We start from the raw sequence: 12,605 nt of genomic DNA, 5'->3' as shown, positions 1-12,605 counted from the left end.
GAAAATCATTTAAACGCCCATAGCTCCCTTATTAAGCCACATATGGCAATGAATTTTGCACCGTTGGATTGCTCTTGTCAAGGCGCTTCTTCTGAGCCGAAAAAAATTTACCTGGATTTTTCCGTTTTAGAGAAATTCGCAAAAAACCAAAAAATCTATATTTTTGCTTCCCACAGCAAAAAATGGGTTCAATGGCCGGAACTTTTACTATACCTGAATTCAACTCATCCTTTACAATAACTGACAGCAATTTGGTTCGAATCGGCGACAAAAAATTTTTGGAAAAAAACCACGTACCCCCCCCTTCTATCTAATTTTCACTTCGGAAAATCATTTAAACGTCCATAGCTCCCTTATTAAGCCACATATGGCAATGAATTTTGCACCGTTGGATTGCTCTTGTCAAGGCGCTTCTTCTGAGTCGAAAAAAATTTACCTGGATTTTTCCGTTTTAGAGAAATTTGCAAAAAACCAAAAAATCCATATTTTTGCCTCCCACAGCAAACAATGGGTTCAATGCCCGGAACTTTTACTATACCTGAATTCAACTCATCCTTTACAATAACTGACAGCAATTTGGTTCGAATCGGCGACAAAAAATTTTTGGAAAAAAACCACGTACCCCCCCTTCTATCTAATTTTCACTTCGGAAAATCATTTAAACGCCCATAGCTCACTTATTAAGCCACATATGGCAATGAATTTTACACCGTTGGATTGCTCTTGTCAAGGCGCTTCTTCTGAGCCGAAAAAAATTTACCTGGATTTTTCCGTTTTAGAGAAATTCTCAAAAAACCAAAAAATCCATATTTTTGCCTCCCACAGCAAAAAATGGGTTCAATGGCCGGAACTTTTACTATACCTGAATTCAACTCATCCTTTACAATAACTGACAGCAATTTGGTTCGAATCGGCGACAAAAAATTTTTGGAAAAAAACCACGTACCCCCCCCTTCTATCTAATTTTCACTTCGGAAAATCATTTAAACGCCCATAGCTCCCTTATTAAGCCACATATGGCAATGAATTTTACACCGTTGGATTGCTCTTGTCAAGGCGCTTCTTCTGAGCCGAAAAAAATTTACCTGGATTTTTCCGTTTTAGAGAAATTGTCAAAAAACCAAAAAATCCATATTTTTGCCTCCCACAGCAAAAAATGGGTTCAATGGCCGGAACTTTTACTATACCTGAATTCAACTCATCCTTTACAATAACTGACAGCAATTTGGTTCGAATCGGCGACAAAAAATTTTTGGAAAAAAACCACGTACCCCCCCCTTCTATCTAATTTTCACTTCGGAAAATCATTTAAACGCCCATAGCTCCCTTATTAAGCCACATATGGCAATGAATTTTACACCGTTGGATTGCTCTTGTCAAGGCGCTTCTTCTGAGCCGAAAAAAATTTACCTGGATTTTTCCGTTTTAGAGAAATTGTCAAAAAACCAAAAAATCCATATTTTTGCCTCCCACAGCAAAAAATTGGTTCAACGGCCGGAACTTTTACTATACCTGAATTCAACTCATCCTATACAATGACTGACAGCAATTTGGTTCGAATCGGCGACAAAAAATTTTTGGAAAAAAACCACGTACCCCCCCCCCCTTCTATCTAATTTTCACTTCGGAAAATCATTTAAACGTCCATAGCTCCCTTATTAAGCCACATATGGCAATTAATTTTGCACCGTTGGATTGCTCTTGTCAAGGCGCTTCTTCTGAGTCGAAAAAAATTTACCTGGATTTTTCCGTTTTAGAGAAATTCGCAAAAAACCAAAAAATCTATATTTTTGCTTCCCACAGCAAAAAATGGGTTCAATGGCCGGAACTTTTACTATACCTGAATTCAACTCATCCTTTACAATAACTGACAGCAATTTGGTTCGAATCGGCGACAAAAAATTTTTGGAAAAAAACCACGTACCCCCCCCTTCTATCTAATTTTCACTTCGGAAAATCATTTAAACGCCCATAGCTCACTTATTAAGCCACATATGGCAATGAATTTTACACCGTTGGATTGCTCTTGTCAAGGCGCTTCTTCTGAGCCGAAAAAAATTTACCTGGATTTTTCCGTTTTAGAGAAATTGTCAAAAAACCAAAAAATCCATATTTTTGCCTCCCACAGCAAAAAATGGGTTCAATGGCCGGAACTTTTACTATACCTGAATTCAACTCATCCTTTACAATAACTGACAGCAATTTGGTTCGAATCGGCGACAAAAAATTTTTGGAAAAAAACCACGTACCCCCCCCTTCTATCTAATTTTCACTTCGGAAAATCATTTAAACGCCCATAGCTCACTTATTAAGCCACATATGGCAATGAATTTTACACCGTTGGATTGCTCTTGTCAAGGCGCTTCTTCTGAGCCGAAAAAAATTTACCTGGATTTTTCCGTTTTAGAGAAATTGTCAAAAAACCAAAAAATCCATATTTTTGCCTCCCACAGCAAAAAATGGGTTCAATGGCCGGAACTTTTACTATACCTGAATTCAACTCATCCTTTACAATAACTGACAGCAATTTGGTTCGAATCGGCGACAAAAAATTTTTGGAAAAAAACCACGTACCCCCCCCTTCTATCTAATTTTCACTTCGGAAAATCATTTAAACGCCCATAGCTCCCTTATTAAGCCACATATGGCAATGAATTTTACATCGTTGGATTGCTCTTGTCAAGGCGCTTCTTCTGAGCCGAAAAAAATTTACGTGGATTTTTCCGTTTTAGAGAAATTGTCAAAAAACCAAAAAATCCATATTTTTGCCTCCCACAGCAAAAAATGGGTTCAATGGCCGGAACTTTTACTATACCTGAATTCAACTCATCCTTTACAATAACTGACAGCAATTTGGTTCGAATCGGCGACAAAAAATTTTTGGAAAAAAACCACGTACCCCCCCCTTCTATCTAATTTTCACTTCGGAAAATCATTTAAACGCCCATAGCTCCCTTATTAAGCCACATATGGCAATGAATTTTGCACCGTTGGATTGCTCTTGTCAAGGCGCTTCTTCTGAGCCGAAAAAAATTTACCTGGATTTTTCCGTTTTAGAGAAGTTCGCAAAAAACCAAAAAATCTATATTTTTGCTTCCCACAGCAAAAAATGGGTTCAATGGCCGGAACTTTTACTATACCTGAATTCAACTCATCCTTTACAATAACTGACAGCAATTTGGTTCGAATCGGCGACAAAAAATTTTTGGAAAAAAACCACGTACCCCCCCCTTCTATCTAATTTTCACTTCGGAAAATCATTTAAACGCCCATAGCTCCCTTATTAAGCCACATATGGCAATGAATTTTACATCGTTGGATTGCTCTTGTCAAGGCGCTTCTTCTGAGCCGAAAAAAATTTACGTGGATTTTTCCGTTTTAGAGAAATTGTCAAAAAACCAAAAAATCCATATTTTTGCCTCCCACAGCAAAAAATGGGTTCAATGGCCGGAACTTTTACTATACCTGAATTCAACTCATCCTTTACAATAACTGACAGCAATTTGGTTCGAATCGGCGACAAAAAATTTTTGGAAAAAAACCACGTACCCCCCCCTTCTATCTAATTTTCACTTCGGAAAATCATTTAAACGCCCATAGCTCCCTTATTAAGCCACATATGGCAATGAATTTTGCACCGTTGGATTGCTCTTGTCAAGGCGCTTCTTCTGAGCCGAAAAAAATTTACCTGGATTTTTCCGTTTTAGAGAAATTCGCAAAAAACCAAAAAATCCATATTTTTGCCTCCCACAGCAAACAATGGGTTCAATGGCCGGAACTTTTACTATACCTGAATTCAACTCATCCTATACAATAACTGACAACAATTTGGTTCGAATCGGCGACAAAAGATTTTTGGAAAAAAACTACGTACCCCCCCCCCTTCTATCTAATTTTCACTTCGGAAAATCATTTAAACGCCCATAGCTCCCTTATTAAGCCACATATGGCAATGAATTTTGCACCGTTGGATTGCTCTTGTCAAGGCGCTTCTTCTGAGCCGAAAAAAATTTACCTGGATTTTTCCGTTTTAGAGAAATTCGCAAAAAACCAAAAAATCTATATTTTTGCTTCCCACAGCAAAAAATGGGTTCAATGGCCGGAACTTTTACTATACCTGAATTCAACTCATCCTTTACAATAACTGACAGCAATTTGGTTCGAATCGGCGACAAAAAATTTTTGGAAAAAAACCACGTACCCCCCCCCCTTCTATCTAATTTTCACTTCGGAAAATCATTTAAACGCCCATAGCTCCCTTATTAAGCCACATATGGCAATGAATTTTACATCGTTGGATTGCTCTTGTCAAGGCGCTTCTTCTGAGTCGAAAAAAATTTACCTGGATTTTTCCGTTTTAGAGAAATTCGCAAAAAACCAAAAAATCCATATTTTTGCCTCCCACAGCAAAAAATTGGTTCAACGGCCGGAACTTTTACTATACCTGAATTCAACTCATCCTATACAATGACTGACAGCAATTTGGTTCGAATCGGCGACAAAAAATTTTTGGAAAAAAACCACGTACCCCCCCCTTCTATCTAATTTTCACTTCGGAAAATCATTTAAACGCCCATAGCTCCCTTATTAAGCCACATATGGCAGTGAATTTTACACCGTTGGATTGCTCTTGTCAAGGCGCTTCTTCTGAGCCGAAAAAAATTTACCTGGATTTTTCCGTTTTAGAGAAATTCGCAAAAAACCAAAAAATCTATATTTTTGCTTCCCACAGCAAAAAATGGGTTCAATGGCCGGAACTTTTACTATACCTGAATTCAACTCATCCTTTACAATAACTGACAGCAATTTGGTTCGAATCGGCGACAAAAAATTTTTGGAAAAAAACCACGTACCCCCCCCCCCTTCTATCTAATTTTCACTTCGGAAAATCATTTAAACGCCCATAGCTCCCTTATTAAGCCACATATGGCAATGAATTTTACACCGTTGGATTGCTCTTGTCAAGGCGCTTCTTCTGAGCCGAAAAAAATTTACCTGGATTTTTCCGTTTTAGAGAAATTCGCAAAAAACCAAAAAATCCATATTTTTGCCTCCCACAGCAAAAAATTGGTTCAACGGCCGGAACTTTTACTATACCTGAATTCAACTCATCCTATACAATGACTGACAGCAATTTGGTTCGAATCGGCGACAAAAAATTTTTGGAAAAAAACCACGTACCCCCCCCTTCTATCTAATTTTCACTTCGGAAAATCATTTAAACGTCCATAGCTCCCTTATTAAGCCACATATGGCAATGAATTTTGCACCGTTGGATTGCTCTTGTCAAGGCGCTTCTTCTGAGTCGAAAAAAATTTACCTGGATTTTTCCGTTTTAGAGAAATTTGCAAAAAACCAAAAAATCCATATTTTTGCCTCCCACAGCAAACAATGGGTTCAATGGCCGGAACTTTTACTATACCTGAATTCAACTCATCCTATACAATAACTGACAACAATTTGGTTCGAATCGGCGACAAAAAATTTTTGGAAAAAAACCACGTACCCCCCCCTTCTATCTAATTTTCACTTCGGAAAATCATTTAAACGCCCATAGCTCCCTTATTAAGCCACATATGGCAATGAATTTTGCACCGTTGGATTGCTCTTGTCAAGGCGCTTCTTCTGAGCCGAAAAAAATTTACCTGGATTTTTCCGTTTTAGAGAAGTTCGCAAAAAACCAAAAAATCTATATTTTTGCTTCCCACAGCAAAAAATGGGTTCAATGGCCGGAACTTTTACTATACCTGAATTCAACTCATCCTTTACAATAACTGACAGCAATTTGGTTCGAATCGGCGACAAAAAATTTTTGGAAAAAAACCACGTACCCCCCCCTTCTATCTAATTTTCACTTCGGAAAATCATTTAAACGCCCATAGCTCCCTTATTAAGCCACATATGGCAATGAATTTTACATCGTTGGATTGCTCTTGTCAAGGCGCTTCTTCTGAGCCGAAAAAAATTTACGTGGATTTTTCCGTTTTAGAGAAATTGTCAAAAAACCAAAAAATCCATATTTTTGCCTCCCACAGCAAAAAATGGGTTCAATGGCCGGAACTTTTACTATACCTGAATTCAACTCATCCTTTACAATAACTGACAGCAATTTGGTTCGAATCGGCGACAAAAAATTTTTGGAAAAAAACCACGTACCCCCCCCTTCTATCTAATTTTCACTTCGGAAAATCATTTAAACGCCCATAGCTCCCTTATTAAGCCACATATGGCAATGAATTTTGCACCGTTGGATTGCTCTTGTCAAGGCGCTTCTTCTGAGCCGAAAAAAATTTACCTGGATTTTTCCGTTTTAGAGAAATTCGCAAAAAACCAAAAAATCTATATTTTTGCTTCCCACAGCAAAAAATGGGTTCAATGGCCGGAACTTTTACTATACCTGAATTCAACTCATCCTATACAATGACTGACAGCAATTTGGTTCGAATCGGCGACAAAAAATTTTTGGAAAAAAACCACGTACCCCCCCCTTCTATCTAATTTTCACTTCGGAAAATCATTTAAACGCCCATAGCTCCCTTATTAAGCCACATATGGCAATGAATTTTACACCGTTGGATTGCTCTTGTCAAGGCGCTTCTTCTGAGCCGAAAAAAATTTACCTGGATTTTTCCGTTTTAGAGAAATTCGCAAAAAACCAAAAAATCTATATTTTTGCTTCCCACAGCAAAAAATGGGTTCAATGGCCGGAACTTTTACTATACCTGAATTCAACTCATCCTTTACAATAACTGACAGCAATTTGGTTCGAATCGGCGACAAAAAATTTTTGGAAAAAAACCACGTACCCCCCCCTTCTATCTAATTTTCACTTCGGAAAATCATTTAAACGCCCATAGCTCCCTTATTAAGCCACATATGGCAATGAATTTTGCACCGTTGGATTGCTCTTGTCAAGGCGCTTCTTCTGAGCCGAAAAAAATTTACCTGGATTTTTCCGTTTTAGAGAAATTCGCAAAAAACCAAAAAATCCATATTTTTGCCTCCCACAGCAAAAAATTGGTTCAACGGCCGGAACTTTTACTATACCTGAATTCAACTCATCCTATACAATGACTGACAGCAATTTGGTTCGAATCGGCGACAAAAAATTTTTGGAAAAAAACCACGTACCCCCCCCTTCTATCTAATTTTCACTTCGGAAAATCATTTAAACGCCCATAGCTCCCTTATTAAGCCACATATGGCAATGAATTTTACACCGTTGGATTGCTCTTGTCAAGGCGCTTCTTCTGAGCCGAAAAAAATTTACCTGGATTTTTCCGTTTTAGAGAAATTGTCAAAAAACCAAAAAATCCATATTTTTGCCTCCCACAGCAAAAAATGGGTTCAATGGCCGGAACTTTTACTATACCTGAATTCAACTCATCCTTTACAATAACTGACAGCAATTTGGTTCGAATCGGCGACAAAAAATTTTTGGAAAAAAACCACGTACCCCCCCCTTCTATCTAATTTTCACTTCGGAAAATCATTTAAACGCCCATAGCTCCCTTATTAAGCCACATATGGCAATGAATTTTGCACCGTTGGATTGCTCTTGTCAAGGCGCTTCTTCTGAGCCGAAAAAAATTTACCTGGATTTTTCCGTTTTAGAGAAATTCGCAAAAAACCAAAAAATCCATATTTTTGCCTCCCACAGCAAAAAATTGGTTCAATGGCCGGAACTTTTACTATACCTGAATTCAACTCATCCTATACAATAACTGACAACAATTTGGTTCGAATCGGCGACAAAAAATTTTTGGAAAAAAACCACGCCCCCCCTTCTATCTAATTTTCACTTCGGAAAATCATTTAAACGCCCATAGCTCCCTTATTAAGCCACATATGGCAATGAATTTTGCACCGTTGGATTGCTCTTGTCATGGCGCTTCTTCTGAGCCGAAAAAAATTTACCTGGATTTTTCCGTTTTAGAGAAGTTCGCAAAAAACCAAAAAATCTATATTTTTGCTTCCCACAGCAAAAAATGGGTTCAATGGCCGGAACTTTTACTATACCTGAATTCAACTCATCCTTTACAATAACTGACAGCAATTTGGTTCGAATCGGCGACAAAAAATTTTTGGAAAAAAACCACGTACCCCCCCCTTCTATCTAATTTTCACTTCGGAAAATCATTTAAACGCCCATAGCTCCCTTATTAAGCCACATATGGCAATGAATTTTGCACCGTTGGATTGCTCTTGTCAAGGCGCTTCTTCTGAGCCGAAAAAAATTTACCTGGATTTTTCCGTTTTAGAGAAATTCGCAAAAAACCAAAAAATCTATATTTTTGCTTCCCACAGCAAAAAATGGGTTCAATGGCCGGAACTTTTACTATACCTGAATTCAACTCATCCTATACAATAACTGACAACAATTTGGTTCGAATCGGCGACAAAAGATTTTTGGAAAAAAACCACGTACCCCCCCCCCCTTCTATCTAATTTTCACTTCGGAAAATCATTTAAACGCCCATAGCTCCCTTATTAAGCCACATATGGCAATGAATTTTGCACCGTTGGATTGCTCTTGTCAAGGCGCTTCTTCTGAGCCGAAAAAAATTTACCTGGATTTTTCCGTTTTAGAGAAATTCGCAAAAAACCAAAAAATCTATATTTTTGCTTCCCACAGCAAAAAATGGGTTCAATGGCCGGAACTTTTACTATACCTGAATTCAACTCATCCTTTACAATAACTGACAGCAATTTGGTTCGAATCGGCGACAAAAAATTTTTGGAAAAAAACCACGTACCCCCCCCTTCTATCTAATTTTCACTTCGGAAAATCATTTAAACGCCCATAGCTCCCTTATTAAGCCACATATGGCAATGAATTTTGCACCGTTGGATTGCTCTTGTCAAGGCGCTTCTTCTGAGCCGAAAAAAATTTACCTGGATTTTTCCGTTTTAGAGAAATTCGCAAAAAACCAAAAAATCTATATTTTTGCTTCCCACAGCAAAAAATGGGTTCAATGGCCGGAACTTTTACTATACCTGAATTCAACTCATCCTTTACAATAACTGACAGCAATTTGGTTCGAATCGGCGACAAAAAATTTTTGGAAAAAAACCACGTACCCCCCCCTTCTATCTAATTTTCACTTCGGAAAATCATTTAAACGCCCATAGCTCCCTTATTAAGCCACATATGGCAATGAATTTTGCACCGTTGGATTGCTCTTGTCAAGGCGCTTCTTCTGAGCCGAAAAAAATTTACCTGGATTTTTCCGTTTTAGAGAAATTCGCAAAAAACCAAAAAATCTATATTTTTGCTTCCCACAGCAAAAAATGGGTTCAATGGCCGGAACTTTTACTATACCTGAATTCAACTCATCCTTTACAATAACTGACAGCAATTTGGTTCGAATCGGCGACAAAAAATTTTTGGAAAAAAACCACGTACCCCCCCCTTCTATCTAATTTTCACTTCGGAAAATCATTTAAACGCCCATAGCTCCCTTATTAAGCCACATATGGCAATGAATTTTACACCGTTGGATTGCTCTTGTCAAGGCGCTTCTTCTGAGCCGAAAAAAATTTACCTGGATTTTTCCGTTTTAGAGAAATTCGCAAAAAACCAAAAAATCCATATTTTTGCCTCCCACAGCAAAAAATGGGTTCAATGGCCGGAACTTTTACTATACCTGAATTCAACTCATCCTTTACAATAACTGACAGCAATTTGGTTCGAATCGGCGACAAAAAATTTTTGGAAAAAAACCACGTACCCCCCCCTTCTATCTAATTTTCACTTCGGAAAATCATTTAAACGCCCATAGCTCCCTTATTAAGCCACATATGGCAATGAATTTTGCACCGTTGGATTGCTCTTGTCAAGGCGCTTCTTCTGAGCCGAAAAAAATTTACCTGGATTTTTCCGTTTTAGAGAAATTCGCAAAAAACCAAAAAATCTATATTTTTGCTTCCCACAGCAAAAAATGGGTTCAATGGCCGGAACTTTTACTATACCTGAATTCAACTCATCCTTTACAATAACTGACAGCAATTTGGTTCGAATCGGCGACAAAAAATTTTTGGAAAAAAACCACGTACCCCCCCCTTCTATCTAATTTTCACTTCGGAAAATCATTTAAACGCCCATAGCTCCCTTATTAAGCCACATATGGCAATGAATTTTGCACCGTTGGATTGCTCTTGTCAAGGCGCTTCTTCTGAGCCGAAAAAAATTTACCTGGATTTTTCCGTTTTAGAGAAATTCGCAAAAAACCAAAAAATCCATATTTTTGCCACCCACAGCAAAAAATGGGTTCAATGGCCGGAACTTTTACTATACCTGAATTCAACTCATCCTTTACAATAACTGACAGTAATTTGGTTCGAATCGGCGACAAAAAATTTTTGGAAAAAAACCACGTACCCCCCCCTTCTATCTAATTTTCACTTCGGAAAATCATTTAAACGCCCATAGCTCCCTTATTAAGCCACATATGGCAATGAATTTTGCACCGTTGGATTGCTCTTGTCAAGGCGCTTCTTCTGAGCCGAAAAAAATTTACCTGGATTTTTCCGTTTTAGAGAAATTCGCAAAAAACCAAAAAATCTATATTTTTGCTTCCCACAGCAAAAAATGGGTTCAATGGCCGGAACTTTTACTATACCTGAATTCAACTCATCCTTTACAATAACTGACAGCAATTTGGTTCGAATCGGCGACAAAAAATTTTTGGAAGAAAACCACGTACCCCCCCCCCCCCCCCTTCTATCTAATTTTCACTTCGGAAAATCATTTAAACGCCCATAGCTCCCTTATTAAGCCACATATGGCAATGAATTTTACACCGTTGGATTGCTCTTGTCAAGGCGCTTCTTCTGAGCCGAAAAAAATTTACCTGGATTTTTCCGTTTTAGAGAAATTCGCAAAAAACCAAAAAATCCATATTTTTGCCTCCCACAGCAAAAAATGGGTTCAATGGCCGGAACTTTTACTATACCTGAATTCAACTCATCCTTTACAATAACTGACAGCAATTTGGTTCGAATCGGCGACAAAAAATTTTTGGAAAAAAACCACGTACCCCCCCCTTCTATCTAATTTTCACTTCGGAAAATCATTTAAACGCCCATAGCTCCCTTATTAAGCCACATATGGCAATGAATTTTGCACCGTTGGATTGCTCTTGTCAAGGCGCTTCTTCTGAGCCGAAAAAAATTTACCTGGATTTTTCCGTTTTAGAGAAATTCGCAAAAAACCAAAAAATCCATATTTTTGCCTCCCACAGCAAAAAATGGGTTCAATGGCCGGAACTTTTACTATACCTGAATTCAACTCATCCTTTACAATAACTGACAGCAATTTGGTTCGAATCGGCGACAAAAAATTTTTGGAAAAAAACCACGTACCCCCCCCTTCTATCTAATTTTCACTTCGGAAAATCATTTAAACGCCCATAGCTCCCTTATTAAGCCACATATGGCAATGAATTTTGCACCGTTGGATTGCTCTTGTCAAGGCGCTTCTTCTGAGCCGAAAAAAATTTACCTGGATTTTTCCGTTTTAGAGAAATTCGCAAAAAACCAAAAAATCTATATTTTTGCTTCCCACAGCAAAAAATGGGTTCAATGGCCGGAACTTTTACTATACCTGAATTCAACTCATCCTTTACAATAACTGACAGCAATTTGGTTCGAATCGGCGACAAAAAATTTTTGGAAAAAAACCACGTACCCCCCCCTTCTATCTAATTTTCACTTCGGAAAATCATTTAAACGCCCATAGCTCCCTTATTAAGCCACATATGGCAATGAATTTTGCACCGTTGGATTGCTCTTGTCAAGGCGCTTCTTCTGAGCCGAAAAAAATTTACCTGGATTTTTCCGTTTTAGAGAAATTCGCAAAAAACCAAAAAATCCATATTTTTGCCACCCACAGCAAAAAATGGGTTCAATGGCCGGAACTTTTACTATACCTGAATTCAACTCATCCTTTACAATAACTGACAGTAATTTGGTTCGAATCGGCGACAAAAAATTTTTGGAAAAAAACCACGTACCCCCCCCTTCTATCTAATTTTCACTTCGGAAAATCATTTAAACGCCCATAGCTCCCTTATTAAGCCACATATGGCAATGAATTTTGCACCGTTGGATTGCTCTTGTCAAGGCGCTTCTTCTGAGCCGAAAAAAATTTACCTGGATTTTTCCGTTTTAGAGAAATTCGCAAAAAACCAAAAAATCTATATTTTTGCTTCCCACAGCAAAAAATGGGTTCAATGGCCGGAACTTTTACTATACCTGAATTCAACTCATCCTTTACAATAACTGACAGCAATTTGGTTCGAATCGGCGACAAAAAATTTTTGGAAGAAAACCACGTACCCCCCCCCCCCCCCCTTCTATCTAATTTTCACTTCGGAAAATCATTTAAACGCCCATAGCTCCCTTATTAAGCCACATATGGCAATGAATTTTACACCGTTGGATTGCTCTTGTCAAGGCGCTTCTTCTGAGCCGAAAAAAATTTACCTGGATTTTTCCGTTTTAGAGAAATTCGCAAAAAACCAAAAAATCCATATTTTTGCCTCCCACAGCAAAAAATGGGTTCAATGGCCGGAACTTTTACTATACCTGAATTCAACTCATCC

The sequence above is a fragment of the Tenebrio molitor genome, chromosome 3 (genome assembly GCF_963966145.1).
Source record: "Tenebrio molitor chromosome 3, icTenMoli1.1, whole genome shotgun sequence".
NCBI lineage: Eukaryota > Metazoa > Arthropoda > Insecta > Coleoptera > Tenebrionidae > Tenebrio > Tenebrio molitor.
Note: the sequence above shows the minus strand (reverse complement) of the source record.